Source organism: Camelus bactrianus, chromosome 3 (genome assembly GCF_048773025.1).
Source record: "Camelus bactrianus isolate YW-2024 breed Bactrian camel chromosome 3, ASM4877302v1, whole genome shotgun sequence".
Classification (NCBI taxonomy): Eukaryota; Metazoa; Chordata; class Mammalia; order Artiodactyla; family Camelidae; genus Camelus; species Camelus bactrianus.
Genome location: NC_133541.1, coordinates 21670878 through 21689092, shown reverse-complemented (window position 1 = coordinate 21689092; position 18215 = coordinate 21670878).

Below are 18215 nucleotides of genomic sequence, written 5' to 3'. Positions count from 1 at the left end.
ACACAAATAGTAATGCCATAAAATATGAAATATTGGGAGTATGGTATTGCTATCTTTAATTTTTATAGTGGAGTTTTTCTCAGGTCTTCCCCTATGCTAGAAAATAACCTTACATCCTGTGAAAGTCATCCACTTCTTTTAGCAGACCTGGAAACTTGGATGAGGTCTCAAAACATGTGAATGAAAATATGCAGTGACTTTGAAGTTGGAATACATTGTTGCAATTTATATTACCCTCCCCAAAAGAATTTAAAAAGCCAAATAATTAGAAATCATCATTTGAAATGACCCTTGATGGAATAATCAATCTACATGTAATCAACAAGGGGGGAATTGGAAGGGCCCAGACTGATAGACTTTATTTTATGGCTATAAGAACCTATTTCCTACCATTGGATCATACCTGTCAAGGAGCAACCTCACATGTGGGGGTCAGTGATTCAATCTTGCATCATTTTGCTCTACCTCCTACTTGCAGTGATTCATTGGAATGAAGATTCAGGTAAGATTAAGGGAGTGGGGTTGGATTACATACAGTAGGTATCCTGGATCATGGATTTCTAGACCTATGGCCAGTATGATGATTGTGTGTGCCTGTGTGCATGTTTGTGTGTGTGCATGTGCGTAAACATGTGTTTCCCCTGCTCTATTAGGACATGATTCCATTATTCCTTTGTTGCTGTCATAAATTTCTTTCCATGCAGCACTCATCTGCAAGCCACACTCCCATATGTAACCAAATTAAATTGCCTGTTAATCAGTTCCTTACGACAGGCAGCTACTCTGTCTCATTGCTCTCCTGACACCAATTTTTATAACATAAATCATGATGCTGTATAATTTTTCTATTAACACATATCAATAAACATCCATTAGGCAATGCCCCCAAAAGAGCAATATCAGAGAGTTTCCAAGGTTTCATTCTGTGATAACCATACATGTCAACAGTAATAGCAGCTCTGACGCTATTTACTACAACTAAGTTTGTGATAGAACTCACACTTCTGTTTTATTTTATAGGGACGGGTAAAGTGTGGGAAACTTTAAATCACTAGGACAATCATTTTTGATATTTCCAACATAAGAGTTACCATATGCCAGATATGGGCCCTTATTAAACATCTAACTAATGAATTTTATCAAAAACAATTCTAGTGAATTCCAACAAAAATGATGTTCATTTCTCATGGCCAGTTATGGGAATTTCCTCAACTGTTCTTTAGTAATGCCAACTAGATCAGTAAATTGCAGCCAAAATGATTTTTCAGACCAAGTGAGGCTGACTCTTTCAAATTGTTTTCTAAGCATACTGCAGAAATATCTGCTCTTCATAAAAATAATTTCTCTGGTCAGAGTTTTATATCAAGTATCTGGGGTTATAAAATGTGCACATTGTATCACACACAGCGAAGGCACTGGCCGCCAGAGCCTTTTTGCTGGATTTGCTATGCTCGAGGCCTTATTTTATGTGATCCTGGTATAGGCAGGGGTTTCTGAATAAAGGGCATTCCTTAGGGTAACAACCCCAGGGCCAGTCTGGCACCCAGAGAGAGCTGCACTGAGGTTGCTTCCCTATTCAACATCAGGTTTCCCATAGACCAGTTGGCTCCATGTTTGGAACATAGTAACTAATTTTGTTGTAAATATTGAGAATGGTTTTCAGTAATTTAAAGTCTCCCAGCTTTTAAGATAAAAGGTTATACCTAAAACTAGTTATGACTTAACACAATCAGTATCTATGGATATTTATGATTTTTATGATTTTGTTCTCTCCATCCTGACTCAGTAATAAGGATGTTACTGATGTGGTAGCCTCTTGGACACTTCCAAGACTCCGAATGTCCCGTAAAGTTTGTAAGTTGATTCTAATTCTTCAGTCAGTTTCTATTGTTTCTACAGTCCCAGTGACACTGTTTTGTAGAGATGTCTTAAAGATATAGAAAATTTTTTTCCTTTTAATTTTTAAAAAAATTTACTGATTTATTACCAGGTTGAAAATCCAAATTACAATGAACTGAGAGCCTATACAAAGAAGGTTTGTAAGAATAGGAAATTTTCTCAGAAATTAATATATGGAAATAAGTTTCAATATTTTTGCTTATAGAAAGCATTAAAACACTGCAAGCCTGGATTGTAATGTACCTACTAGAATATGATGGTACAGGTCATTAGCAAGGTTACTTCTGTTCATAAGGATTCTCTAATTTGTCTACCAGTTTTAATCAGGTATAAATGGCAAATAAAATTGTAAGAAATTTGAAGTGTACGTGTGATGATTTGATATACTGGGTTAGAATCCCCCATCTAATTAACATATCTTTCATGTCATATATATATATGACATATATATATATATATGCTGTATGTATAACATTTATATATATGAGGACATTTAAGTTCTATTCTTAGTAAACACTGATGTTGTTTTATTTGTACTCAGTAGTCATTGTTTTTATATCCCTGGAGGCTCAGAGCCTCAGAGAGACTTTCTGGATGTTTTTTCTTCCTTATTTCTACATACAACTATTCACTGCAATAATATAACAAATGTCTTGTTTGTTTGTTTGCTTAAATAGATATCATTTTAGGGCAGTCTAGATTCATAGCAAAATTTGGCAGGAAGTACAGAGGACTCCCACAAACACTTGTCCCCCCAACCCCAGACGTAGAATCTCCCCCACTATCAACAATCCACATCAGAGTGGTTAATTTATTACAATTGATGAACCTATATTGACACACAAACATTATTCAATGCTCTTAGTTTACATTACGGTTCATTCTGGTGTTGTAATCACTGTGCGTTTTTACGAATGTGTAAAGATATATACTCATCTTTGTAGCATTGTGCAGAATAGCGTCGCTGTCCTAAAAAAGTCTTCGTATTCCACCTATTATCTTTTCTTCCCCCGCAACCCCTGACAATCACTAAACCTTTATGTCTCCATAGTTTTGCCTCTTCTGGAATGTCATATGGATGAAATCACACAGAATTCTTTCCAGATTGACTTCTTGGACTTAGAATTATGCATTTCAGGTTTCCTCCACGTCTTTTCATGGGATGGTAGTACACTTCTTTTTACTGCTAAATAGCATTCCATTGTCTGGATGTTCCACAGTTAATTTATTCACCTACCAAAAGACATATTTGCTTCCAAGTTTTGGCCATTCTGGATAAAGCCACAACAAATATTCATCACAGGTTTTTATGAGAACATAAGTTTTCAGCTCATTTCAGTAAGTACCAAGAAATGCGATGGCTGGATCACACGGTAAGAGTATGTGTAGTTTTGCAAGAAACTGCCAAACTGTCTTCCAATGTGGCTGCTCTACCTTGCACTCCCACCGGCAGTGAATGAGGCTCCCTGCTGCTACACATCCTTATCAGCACAATTTGCAGTATCCAGGTTTGTTCAAGATAATCACTAGGGTTCTTCTAAGAGAGAGGCAAGAGGGTCAGAAGTGAAGAAAAACACGTCATGATGGGAAGCAGAGGGCGGAGTGATGCGGACAGAGTCTGAGGAATGCAGGCAGCTGCTGGATGCTGGACAGTGCACAGGACAGACTCTCCTCCAGAGCCTCCACGGCTCTGCTGAAAGCTTCGTTTCATCCTTCTGACTGTGAGATGGTGAGAAGTCTAGCAGTTTGTTTTAAGACCCTGAGCCTGTGTTGATTTGTTGCAGCAGCAGCAGTAGGAAAGTAACACCACCAGTGAATTTCAAAGCTGGGTGACATCTGTGATTGGTGAGCCCGCTGCACAGGACAGCCCTCTTTACCAGTCATTGTATTTCCACTAAATGTCATAGAGATTACTTACCAAAAAAAAACTTATTTGGCATCTTAAGAAGTCTTGAAATTATATCACTTTTTAATATATTTCTTAATATGCAAAATCAAGTATACTCTGCCCGTGAGTACATGTGTGTTTGTGTGTATATGTATACACTTTTGTTTTAAAAAATAACCCATGTCTCACCGTGGCAGGGACGTGAGTCTAGTAATTTTATCATTTCTTATTTCCAGTGTTACTTCCTCTATTTTCACAGATATTTGTCTCTCCATGGTAACTTCAATTCCTTATTTTCTGAACCTAACATACTCTGGTCAAAGTTTTAAGAGTAAGAAGACACCAAAATTCCCATGATTATAAAATAGATTTAATTGACTGCATGTATAGAGTTGTGAAGAAAGATTAAATTAATTTTCTCACTTTATTTATTACATTTTCACCTAGAAATAGGTCTAAAACTATCTTTTGGAGTCAAGCTTTTCAATTTGGCATCATTTTTACATAAGCTCTTCAAATCATTTTTTATACCCAAATCCTCTATAATGTGGGAGTTGGTGCTTATAAAATATTTATTAAGTGAAAATATTTGCTGGAAATTTTAAATCTAAATAAATGTTTTTGAATGCTATTATATAATACAGAGATGGTAGGAAAGTTTGCAGCCTATGCAGTGTAGAATTTATCCTGTAGCGAACATTAGTGGGCCACAATGTAGCAAACTCATATTTATACACAGTCTGCAGTTCATGCTTGATAATGGGTGTATTTTCACAGTCACACCATTCTTATTTTATTTGAAGCAACCAGAATTCTTTCAAAATTTTAAATTTCTGAAATATTTGCATTGTTTTAAAGAGACATGCATCCTTCTCAGGCCTTGAGGAAAAGAGTAAATCCTATTTTTCCTTTACTCCCTATCTGGATGTCTGGGGTAATTTTGCTTCAATCGCCACTTTGAAAGTAAGAGGTCTTGTCATTCCCTTCCATCCGCTGAAAGCAATGAAGCATTACAATTCTCTGTCCATCCTATTAATAGATTTGCAACTGAAGCAAAAGAAATTTAAGGCCTTTCACAGATCTTGGAGAATTTTACAACAGTATCACCAGCAAAATCCCCTAGAAAATAGCACACAAAGCATAACATACTTTTTGATATGATAGGAAATTTAGAGTGCTTATCAAACTCTTTATACTGATATAGTGTTCTTTTTTTCTTTTTCAAGCTACAGCACAATGGATAATGCTCTTTTACTCATATTTTGAAATTAAGAGGAAATGTTTTAAACTGACAACATTAAGAGAACAAGTGAACATTTTAATAAAGAACATATAATTTGAAGTGAATAAAAATTTCCTTTGGAATTCTATCCCATGAATGTAGAATAATTATTATTTTCAAAATAAAAATTTATAGGGAGGAATAGTGATTGTCAATTATATCAATTAGTTCTTTTTCTTTACTGTAATTTCTCAAATTTACATTCAAACATATCAACCAATCTTTTTAAAGCTTGGACTTAATATAATTATGGAAAGTACCTAAATAACTTGCTTCTTAGATTGGCTCTGCAGATTCCAACTAAGCCAACTGCCTGCTATACACTACTGAAGATGGAATAGTGACATAAATAGAGACCAAGTTATGTTGCTCCACTTGTAAGCAGGACATTTACAAATTACGCAGGCTAGTGGGTATTTTATTTTCTCTCCTACATTTGTTCTACACTCTCACTAGCTAAACCTTAGCTTTCCGTGGGATAGGATTAAATCTGATCCACAATCCTAAGGGTGGTCTCTAAGGGGCTGAATCTGGGGCTATCAATCCAGGATGTGGCAGCAGAGTATTTGAAAAAAAATTTTTTTTTTTAATATTCAGGTTTGGGAATTTGATTGAGTAGATCTAGGAGGAGATTCCCAGCATCAACATGCTTTTAACGTCTGTATAGGATTCTAATATAAAACCAACATTGAAAACCACTGAATTAAACTATTTGATCGAATCCCATCAATCTTGTCAGGGTGATTGGTTCGGTATATACCTTCTTAAAGGAAACAGTGGAATAAGATGCATTATTCAGCATGCAAATTTTGATACAAGAGTAAGTATCATGTGGAATTGAGAACATTGGTAAGTCTGGAGCACAAATTGTCTTTCCTCCTCTTAAAAGTTTGGAGTATAAATATAGTACATAAAATTGCTTCAGTCACTTCGAGGATGAAGCCAGCCCAAGGAGTGATCAAATTCCAAGAGGATCACAGAAATGTTGATTTAGTCTTGATTATGCATCACTTGCAATATATCCAACCTTAATTATTTGCAGTTAAGCCTATAACAAAAACCCTTTTCTTTTTTGATTGAATTTGAGTTAACATTCTAGTACATCAAATTTACTCAACTGATATAAAAATAGAAGTCTTTTAGACCTTGCCTTGTCATTTAATATTGCTTCTAATTATGTTTTTAGTCTTGTGCATTATGTTCATTCTTAATTATAAACTGTATCCTATTCCTTCATGAGGACTGCTATATTTAATCTAGCCGGAAAAGGAAAGTATGTAAATAGAGTAGAAAATAACACTCCATGGTAGTATGAAAATATCTCAAAGTAAAACAGAAGAATCCCCTCCATGGTCAGAAGAGAAAAAAACATAGACACAGGACAAGATTGTACACCACTGCTGCTATTATTCACCAGAATATCTTTTATTTGATCTGTGCCATGGAAAAAAACATAATTATAAATATTGGAAGTTAAGTTACACACTTATAAATGATTTCTTACATCAAATTAACTATAATGTTATTTTAATTAAATACATTGCTCTTGAAAATATCTAGGTATAAAATAAATACTGAAAATAATTACCTTTCTATGTAAGCAACTAGGTAATGTAACACAGTACAAAGTAAAACAAATTTTAAAAATGTAAAATTGTTCATTATATGTAAGAGAATTTTAAAATATTTTATATACGCAAGGAAGTATATGATGAAATCGTAGAAGCTTTAGGAAAATTTTTTCTTTTTCATTTTGGGAAGTTTTACATAAGATCAGAAAATAATTTATAATAAAATATATTGTGTGATTTTTACATGCTGTCAAAACTATCTAGAAAAAAATAAGTAAAATTAAATTGAAATAAAATACTTACTAGAAATAGATCCAGACCTTACTGTTGCCAAGCCTTATTGAGATGTGTTCAAAAGATATCAAGAAATACTTCAGGAAAAATAATAGCTATATCTAGAACTTAACACTAGTCATTTTCGTGATAAGATGTAGATTCCCTAATAAGAGACTATTTTCACATGTGGAAATCACAATATCTATAATTATTAAATAAATAAGGAACACACTAAAGTTTTCAGGAAATAGATACTCTCTTACACTGCTGGCAAAAGTCTCTTCAAAATAAAATAGAGTAGAGTGAGACAACTGATGATATATATATATACATATGTGTATTAAATAATACAAGTTAGGTATATTCTTTGACTTTTTGTTCTATTCATTATACTATGCTTTACCATGTACTCACTCACACATGCACCCATGCATGTGATTTCTCTTTGAGTTTAGATTATACATGATTTATTTTTATGATTGAGTCATATTTTTGGAATTATCTATAGTATCATATTATTAACTTGTATTCAGAATAAGCTATAAAAAGGAATTCTTTCTTTCCTTGGACTCCCACTAGAATCTACCTTCAAATTATATTTGATTCCATTCTTTTCATTTTCACTCTTTCTCTCTTAATCTGAGCTCCTATTATTTTTAATTTAGATAGCAGTTAAGCTCCTTACCTCCTTTGTCATCTCTTCTGAACTTTCAATTAATTTCTGAGACTCTCATCTGTTCAACATACTTTTGGAAGCCTGGTAAATCAGACAGATAAGGTCCCTGGCTTCATGAAATTTACCATTCCATGATTCAGACAATAAACAGGTAAACAGTTTCAAAACACAGAAAAAATTGATAAACAGATGTAAAATTACACACTGAGTAATATGCTATGAATTTAACCAAAAAAGATTCTAAAATGGATATTAAAAAGTCATGTCAAATAAAAAGAAATTTAGTGAAGGACATAATATAAGCCTTGAAAGATGGAAAGACAAAAAATATAGGCAGACTTATGATCAATGAATTCCAAGTACGTGAAACAGTATGCCTATTGTCTTTCAGTCCTAAAAGCACTAGTATACTCAGGAGTTAGTTTGTTTAGAAATTAATGAGTACAAGAATGAGTAGTCTTTGATATATTTAGAAAAGTAAACAATGGCAGAATATGCAGGGTTTGTTAGGCTACTGTAAAGGAGACTAAATTTTTCCTAAAGCAATGAAAAATCTTTAAGTATTTAGGGGTTGGCATGATACCATTCTTATGTTTTAACAAATCACTTCCTAACCCAAGAAAATATAATTACAATTTTATTAATTTTCTTGTTAAACAACATGAATTTTTTGTGTATATTACTCACTTTCTTATGCTTTGATCTTTACATCATTCTTGGAAATCATTGCTTTTAACAGAATGAACTTTTTAGACGAGTGTCATTATTTGGTTTTTATTTTGCTATGGCTTTTTTGTTTGCTTTTATGAATTTGACATTAATGCTTTTGATCTGTAGACAAAAATGTCTCCAGTTGTAATGTTTAGCTTTATATTGGTTTTGATTTTGTTAATCCTTTTTCAGGATATTCATATTAAACAGGTGGCTTGAAAAGTAACATACATTGGTTATGTTAACTATTCTTCTACCTTCCTTGATACTTTATACGTTATATAGTATAATTTTCTAAGTAGCTTTCTATAAAGCAAGTAGTATACACATTCATTCTATGAGGACTTTATTCCAGACCTTCTGTTTTCTAACATTATGAACACATATTAAGTTGTGTAATTGTCTTTTTTTTTTCACTACATTGGTTTTTGTATTTGGATACAGTATACTAAAATTTTCACTAGAATATAAATTAGAGCTTTTATTTGGTAAAAATATATTTCCTGTGGCAACTGTGTTTTACTGAAGATCGTTTACCTTGAAATGAAAATTACAGAATGTCTAAGATAAAATGAGAATGAATTACTATGTGTTATGAATTGTAGTATATGGTTAAATCAATAGCTTTAAATAGTTATAAAGCCAAAATAGAAATAATTAAATTTAGAAAAATTTTAAAAAGAAAAATAAATTTTTAAAAAGAAAAATAAAAACTTAAAGATTTAAATATAGGAGAATGGCATAAAAATAAATATCCTATTAAATAAAATTTTAGTGTTTTATTAATCACAAAAACATGAAAAACAATTTTAATTATTTGTACAGAATTGGTGCTCCACAAAAAGTATGAAAGTAAAATTTTGACAGTTTCTGAGACTATAAATAGTATTTTATTAATGTTTTTATTTTAATATGTGTGATACAGCTACAAAAATGAAATGGAATAAAATATTTTGAGATAAAATGTCAACAGTTTGGTCACACTTACCATTTCAATTTATCTAAAATAAAACACCTATGTTGACTAGAATATATCTTGTATCATTTTATGCTTTTTTAAAAAAATTAAACACACATACACAATATTATAGAAGAAAATTAAAATTTTAATGGGACAGACCACTACAACACAAAAAACTAACTTTAGAATTATGTATTTTATACATACCTGGAACTAGCTGTCACTCAATCTATAACTTCCAAGGAATGAAGCATTATAACCACAGTAAGGAAATTCTTGTGGAATTAGGTATGGCTATTTTAAGCCCCATGAAAATAAACTGGATGGTTTGTAAGGGTTAGACGAGAAGGCAAAATATCCACAGGAGCTGTAACTCCTAAGACATCACACTGATAAAGATTTCCCATAAATCCTCTGAACCATGGCTGTTCCAATCAAGAGAGTAACAGCCACCCTCTAAGGTGTCACGAGGTTGTAAAGAGCTCAGCCGTCCTATGAACCATATCCACTTGTTTTATGGGGAACATGTTTCAATACTTGCTTTATGGGATTTATGAGCATATAAATAGGAAGATACTATATTAGTGCAAAATAAGTGCAGTAACAGAGATATTTTAATATTAAATTATGCAAAAACCTCCTCTAATCTACTTATGTAAAATAATACATCTACCTCTTAACTCTGAAAAATATTAACTAAACACATTTCTTAATGCCTGTTATGCATACTCCCTATATAGTTCTACATTAATCTGTTTTCTCAAAACATTTGATAGAAATATATATTGTAAATTCAGTAATTAATAGTTTTAACTTTTTTCCCACAGCTATTAGAAGTAATGTCTCTTAAGAAACTATCATTATTTTAAAAAATTTACACATAGACTTAGACTTTGAAATCAACAAGCATTTATAATCAGTAACATTTATTGATGCTTTTACATAATCTGATTGATTTAATTTTACTTTTTAACCTTTATAGTGATACCATTTGATTCATATTTACTATTGTTGACAAATTAATCTTATCAGAAGAAATCCTTTTTTCCATGTGTAAAATGACCTCATTGAAAAAAATAATTGATTTCATTTTGTGAATAAAATACTTCTGACAAGAGATAAAGATAATTAACTGAATAGTAATTTTTCAGTCAGTATATGGGCTAAATTATATATGATACATACTTGAGTTTTACCTGACATTGTACCAGTCATGCTCAAGATTTAAATATTTATCTTCTTAATCAAATTATAAAATATTCTTTTGGTCAAAATCTACTTTGAAAAATGTTTACATTTTTGCCTACTGAAGGTAGCAGTTACATCAAACATTGCAAAATCACCTACCCCATTAAAATGTATTTTGTTTCTATAAACAAATTGTATATTTAACTATTAATTTTTAAAAACTTCATAAAATAAGTAGTATTTTGAAAATGTCAATCCATGTTAAATTTCATCATACTTAACAGCTGAAGGATGCATCGCCAATCAGGTGAGGATGGAGGAAGAAGTGCATCCAGATAGAATAGCATGTGCAATGGTACTGAGGTGTGTGCTGGCAATTCAAACGATGGAAATAAGAGTTAAATCCTACAGAGCAAGGGAAGATGTGGTAGAGAATGAACCTGGAAGGGAACAGTGTTAACATTCTGAGCCATGCTAAAGGGTTGATCTTACAAATACAGTCTCCTATAATATTATTTAATATTTATGCATTTACCTATGTGGAAAAATTGCACATAATATGAAATTTGATTCATGTTGAAGAATGATTTACATAATTTACATGCAGTAAAAGAACAAAAGAACATCCATAAATGAATGACATATTAACAATGTGAGATTTAGCTGAACTCAGGAGAACATTTAAGAACATTTCACTCTTCATATTTGCATGTTAAAGAGTCATGGCCTGGGTAATTCCTGATACCCATAGAATCAGGGGAACTTTAAATAAAATAAGTTGTCTTAAGTGTGAACTGCTAAACTCCCTGCTTTTGTGATCTTGTATCGGTATTGCCCCAGGATCCTGGGAATCACAATGTGTACCTAGGGTGGATTAGGGTGGACAGTGAGTCACTTTGGGGCTAATCTCATAGGTATCTAGAAGTTACAGGTTTGAAATGCTTCAATTTTTAAATCATATAACCAAGCACAAACAGGCATGACATTTCAGTGATATTTCAGAAATGAATTTATTATATTACAGCTGTTGCTCAGCTGGTAAAACATTTCAAGAACTTCTTTAAATAATAATTTGAAATTTTCTATCTAATAAATCAACCTGAAACATCAACATTTTGTGAAAATTTGTATTTATATATTTTTCATCAATGTGGCATTCTTAATGAGATGAATGATGGACTAAACAACTAGTTTTATTATTAATCTTTCACTCTGGCATCCCATTCTATTTATTTCAATTATAATACTTCATGGATATTATGAATTCTTCATATAATATATTAGCTTATGTATTTTTAACAAGACAAATTTTGCTGTAAAGAAGATACTATTATGATGAGACTTTCTTAAGCTGAGGACATAAATTATGACATAAATATATATTTTTAAAAGTAAATTTAAAATTGCTTACTTTGATTGGTCATTCTTAAGACAATGTATTTACTAGCTTTTAAGATAGTAAAACATAATTTATGGATTTCCCAATGTAATTAAATGAAACAGTTCAATATTTATAGAATGCATATGTCTTTCATGGTGACATGAAATTTAGCGACAACAGAAAAAATCGAACACAAACTATTTATTGCTATTTATTAAAACAATAAGCATTTAAATAAGACTACAAAAAATGAAGTGACTACATTTGCCCCTATGACTGTCTTTTCTGGCTTGTAGAAATTTCCTTTTTTCTCAATGATTTCACCTTTTTTGTGCATGGAAAATATGAATACAAAAGGATAGATTCTTGTGAAATGAAAATAATTTCAGTAAAGTAAATCATTTCAAATATGATATACATTTATGTTTGTATTAAATGAATCATTAATTTCTTCCATCATTGCTATTACTTAACATTGTATCATTAAGACAAATGGATTAAGATAATCAAAACAAATATGAGGTCATACCAACAGAGAGAAATGTATATAAGTATTATTTGTTATATAAGTCATTATTACTTATATAAGAACAAAAAAACAGAAGAAACTATCACAAATTTATTAAAATCACAAAGCAGGGAAGCTATTACAAATCTTAAAATTGCAAAGGAAGCTTGCAATCATGGTAAATGGGGAAAATGACCACAATTCACATTTCTGTCCATGGCCCTTTACAGTGTGGCTTTTTGTAGCTCTTCCAATGAATAGGTTGGGCATATTTTCTTGCTTCCTGAGTCATGACATGGTCAGATAACTAGATTTGACCAATGACTCAAGAGCAAATGTGGTATCTGCAGAGACTTGAAAAGCATTTGCACATTTGATTGGTTATCTCTTTTTACTCTTCGGCTAGCTTGTTGTATGATCCAGGAGAGGTACAGAGCAAAGGCATATGTTTATGCCTTAGCATATTAATCATAGTAGTTTTCAATTCAGTCTGATAATTCCAACAACCTTGGCATAACTGAGTCTGGTTCTGATGATTGTTCTGTCTCTTTGAAATGTTCTTTTGCCTCTTAGTGTGAGTATTTGAATCAGTAGACTGAGTAAAGTAGCTTATCCTTACCAAGGGGAGTGGACATCATCCAACTTGTTGAAGGATTGAACAGAACAAAAAGGAGAAGGAAGGGTGAATCTCTTCCTCTGTTCTAGTTAAGACATCCATTTTCTCCTGCACTTGGACACTGGCACTCCTGGTTCTTGGGCTTTGGATGAAGACTGGGATATACACCATCCATCCTCATTTTCAAATTTATGTCAAAATGTTTAGGCAAGACAGTCATGCTTACCTTGCCAAACCTCTTTCTTAAATTCAACTAACTCTAATAGACAAGTTTTATAAAGAAATTGCTCTTTGTATTCTTTCATCAATGAAAATTTCTGATAAAATTTAAATAAGTAACTTTGATTTGCTTGGATGGCTTCTAGTTGGAACATGTAAAATATATAAAATATACTTGAGAAATTGTTCTCTGTGTACCACTATTATTTCCATGTATGAATTTTATTAAACCAATTAGTTTAAGAGATAACATAAATCAACATTTCAGCATTTTGAGTTCACAATTCTCTTTTCAATCTTATCTGTTTTTAATCAATGACACGAAGGTTTTATATTTTTAAATAGTAGTCCCTGTGTTTAGCCTGAATGAAAAGGGCTAAGCCAGTGAGAGTTAAGTCAGCTCTCCTCTTTATCACTTCCTTTGGAAACTGATCAACCTCTGGCTAGAAATTGAAGATTATCAGTCACTGAAGGATCAAAGTAGCCTTGGATCACTCTCCATTCCCAGCGTTAGCATCCTGACTGATCCTCTCATAGACAGTAGAAGCCATCTTTCATTACTTTACCTGTATAGCATCAATTCCAATTGTCTTCCCATTGGAAAACCTTAGGCATTTTTACTGCTTTTAGGAGTGCTGGAATTAAACACTGGATGATACTTAGAAGTGACCATGGAGTGACAAATCTGGACTCACTGGAGGTCCCTCTCAACTGAAGCAGAGGAAAAATGCACAGTAAGTATATTCCATTGAAATAATCCTATTGATGCAGAGTTGTGGTTTAGTACAACATTTTTTCATGAATTTTATTGCTTCAGAAAGCTATTAAGCTTGAAGGATGTGCACATGTATGTTTATTCTTTGCAGTCACACTTAAATCTCTTGAAATCCAGTGAAATATACAGTTAGCATGATTAATATCTTATTTATCTTGATTAGTTTTTTATCAAGATTTTAAAATGCTGAAAATCAGAAACTACTCTTTAAGAAATGTTTTAAGCACAAAGCCAGTTTTTTTTATTAGTTTCTTATTTACTCAAAAATAGTTACATAAATCTGAAAGGATTACGCATTATTTCTGAATCTATCAACACCAAAATGATATCTGCAATTTGATCATATGATATTATGAGGACAATAAAACAGGACTTTTACCTAAAAGAGGAAAGAGAGGGAGAAAAAGGGAGAGAGAAAGCCAGGGATAGAAATAGACAGGGAGAAGAAATGACAGGTATCTTTCCTCATCTCAGTTGCCTTCTCTTCAGCTTTTCCCATACATTTTTAAGCCTACATACCTAACCTTTCTCTTTTGCACATTTAGGAAATAAGATTTATATTTTTCTCTTATTTCATTTGTAAAAAAATAATTAATTAAAATTTTCTGGTTTCTATTATTCACTTTCAGTAGTTCAACTCTTTCTAAGAGAGATTACTCATGGAGCAACTATACAATCTCTACTATTTTTTTCAGTGATGTCTATCCTTCAACAGACAATTGACTAGCAGGTTTAAATGGACTGTGGATTTGCCATCCACCGATAGCCACCATCCATTCATTTTAAATAAGAGAAGTATCTCTTTGGTTTGAATTGTGCTTCTTCTTCCACAGAGATGGAATTTTTCAACCTACTAGATAGATTGCTCAAGTTGTATCAAAGAGTAGCAATTCATCTGTGACAAACCGAGATCCATAACAGAGTTAAAACTCACACCACCTGCCTATAATCCAGTAAGAAAGGTTGGGCTTATCCTTCCTGGATGAGAACAAAGAAAGTAACTGATCCATGAAATGAGAAATGTAACTGAATAACTTCTGGATGTGAAAGGAGAAAAATTGTTGACTGAGCATCACACAACTTTGCAGCAGATAATAATAAGGTGCATTGAGGGCGGTGGGACATCCCAAATGCCTGAACTGGTCAGGAAAGTGTGGTATAATTTTATATAAGGTAAATATAATTAAAATATTACTAAGTGCTTGATAAAAATAACATCTTTCACTGATTTATTTTAATTTTTCATTCACGTATGCCTGTCTCTCTATACCTGACAAATGTGTATGTCTGTGTGTAGCATTATGAATATGATAATAATCATCCATCAGCATTTTAAATGTCTAAATTTGTACATTTATACTTTTCTGAATTAAAAGAATAACATTAAAAATAACACAGTGTAAAGACATCTGATGTTTTCAAAGCAACCAGGAACACCTTATAAAATTTGCTTAATCTTCAGAAAAGTTTTATGCAGTAAAAACCATTTTATCCATATTTCACAGCTGAGGAAACTGAGGAATAAAAGGGTGAAATATTTACACACATCAGTGAGCCTGTAAACTGTGGAAAGACTTTTCAAACCCTGGAAGTCTGAATTCATAGCACATGAATTTAACTACTGTGATATATCACACTTTAATTTGACTGTCATCAATCCTTGAGTTAAAATGAAAAGTGAAAAGTATTATTTAGTCTACATCTGTGCCAATGAAAAAAAAAAATCCAATCTACAGGAGATTCCTAGAAAAATATATTGCACCAACAAATTCTCAGTAAGTAATTGTTAAAGGAAAACAAACAAAATAAAACAAAACAAAATGAATGACTAGATAAATAATCCTTGAAAATGAAAATCAATCCTATTTTCAATAAATTTGATGACTCTGGGACTCATGAATCCAAGTAACATTGCAATCAGTTTTCAGACAGCTCTGATAGAGTGCCATTCCTTATTTTGGAATAGATCTGGCTCCTATAATAACTCAGTGGTCATAATTCTATCCTCTACTTTTCATGCAAGGCTTTCCTAAAATTTGAAGAAACACCCTAAATCTCCATTTCCACTCTGAATTTGCATGGATGCCTCATTTCTACTCTTTTGAGTATTATAAATATTTTTACAGTATATACTTACTTTCATTTCTCAAAAGATACTAACTTTCTGATGTGTAATCATGCATCCATGTAGCTATCAAATTTGATTACATCTCCTACATAATGTTTGATTATATATATATTAAAATTTCCACATTAAGAATATGAAAATGAATATATGTATATTCCTATATGATTGAAGCACTGTGCTGTGCACCAGAAATTGACACAACATTGTGAACTGACTATACGTCAACAAAAATAAAAAAGAATAAATAAAAGAATAGATATTTCTAGCAACCAATAAACTCCAATGTACCATTTTAGTCATTAGTCTATCCCCAAAATAAACACTATCTGAATTCTAACACCATAGGCTAGTTCTGCTTTTTGCTTATTTGTAGACTCTATATATGTGTGTATTTGTGACTTTGTGCATACACATGTGGTAAAGTTTAATATATATATATATATATAGTGTCTAGTTTCATTAGTTAACATTATTTTAAAAGCTTCAACTATGTTGTTTGTTTCAGACAGTTCAAAAATATCTTTTTCATTGCTATACAGTATTCTATTTTATAAATGCACCAATATTTTTAATCATTTTGGTGTTCATGGGCATTTGAGTTGTTTCTACATTGGGACTAATAAGAATGGTTTTTATGAATATTTTGGTCATTTCTTTTGATGAATATACAAACACATTGTTTTAAATATTTCTCATAGTAGTTAAATTTCTGACATGCAGTGTTGTGTATGTTCAGCTAATAGTAGGTACTAACAAAAAATTTTTGCACCACTTATAAAAATTTATACTCCAAACAGCAGAGTATTAGTTGTAGTTGTTACACATTGTTACCAGCACTTAGTAGTATTGTCTTTTTTTTTTTTAATTAATAGAGCAGATATCACATTGGGGACTTAGCTTACCTTTCTCAGGTGACTAATGAAGTTAAATATCTTTTCATGTGTCTATTGAACATTCTGAAATTCTCTTCTCTAAAATCTTATTCTAAGTCTATTGCCAATTTTTATAAGGTTTCCTGCACTTTGCTACTTGATTTGTAAAAGTTCTTTGTGTATCTTACATATGGATGCTTTATCAAATGTATGTGAAATCATCTGTCTTTTTAAGGTGTCACTTAATGCAAAGCGATTCTGTTTTTATTGTATATCTTTAAGCTGTACAGCTTGGAGATTTGATATACATGCACAGTGTGAAACTATCAGCACAATTGGGATAATTAACTTGCAATCGTCTACATAGTTAGCTTTTGCTTATTTGTTTATTTTGTGCTGAGAACACTTAGGATCGACCCTCTTAGCAAATTCCAAGTGTACAGCATGGTATTGTTACCTATTGTCACCACTATATACATTAGATCTCCAGAACTTGTTCATCTTGCATAACTGAAACATTTGTGTCCTATTAAAAATATTTGCCTGTTCCACTTTAATTTATCAAAAGCAATCTTCATGTACCAATGTAGCTATTAAATTTTATTATGCTTTATTTGATTTTAATAGTAGAAAGCAATTTGGCAATGATATCAAAATTCACTAAAAAAAATTCATTCATTCAAAACTAATCCTTTCCCACTTAACGATTTCCCATTTTTGAGCTAGACACAGTAACACAATAGTTTATCTTTAAAAAGTTTGGGAAAATAGTTCTTCCTTTGGATACAGTATTTCAAATTTGCTAACTTTAGGTTTTATTAACATCAATTAATGCTTAGTGAAGAAAGCACTCAGAAATTAGAAGCAAGATGTTTTCTTTTTACTTTATAAGAAACTTGTATGACTGCTTTTCATTGGCAACCAAAGGTACAGAATTACTTTGTCCCACCTCCAACACCACCTCTAACAAAGTTTCAGTGGATTGGCTCGTTATTATGCACATGTCCTCTGTAGTATGTGATAGTTTTCTGATTCTTGAGAAATGCAGTTAGGAGCCAGTATGGTCAGTTGAAAAAATGTTCCATGGTAAATTTATTTTTTAATTAAATGGGAACATTCTAAAATCATGTACCTATAAAATCACATACACAGCCTGGTAACACAACATGGCCCCTTAGTCCTGCCCTCGCTGCAAGTTTGTCTTTAGAGAGTCGGATATTTTTATGAAAACTTGTGTATTTAAATGAATATGTATGAGAGTATA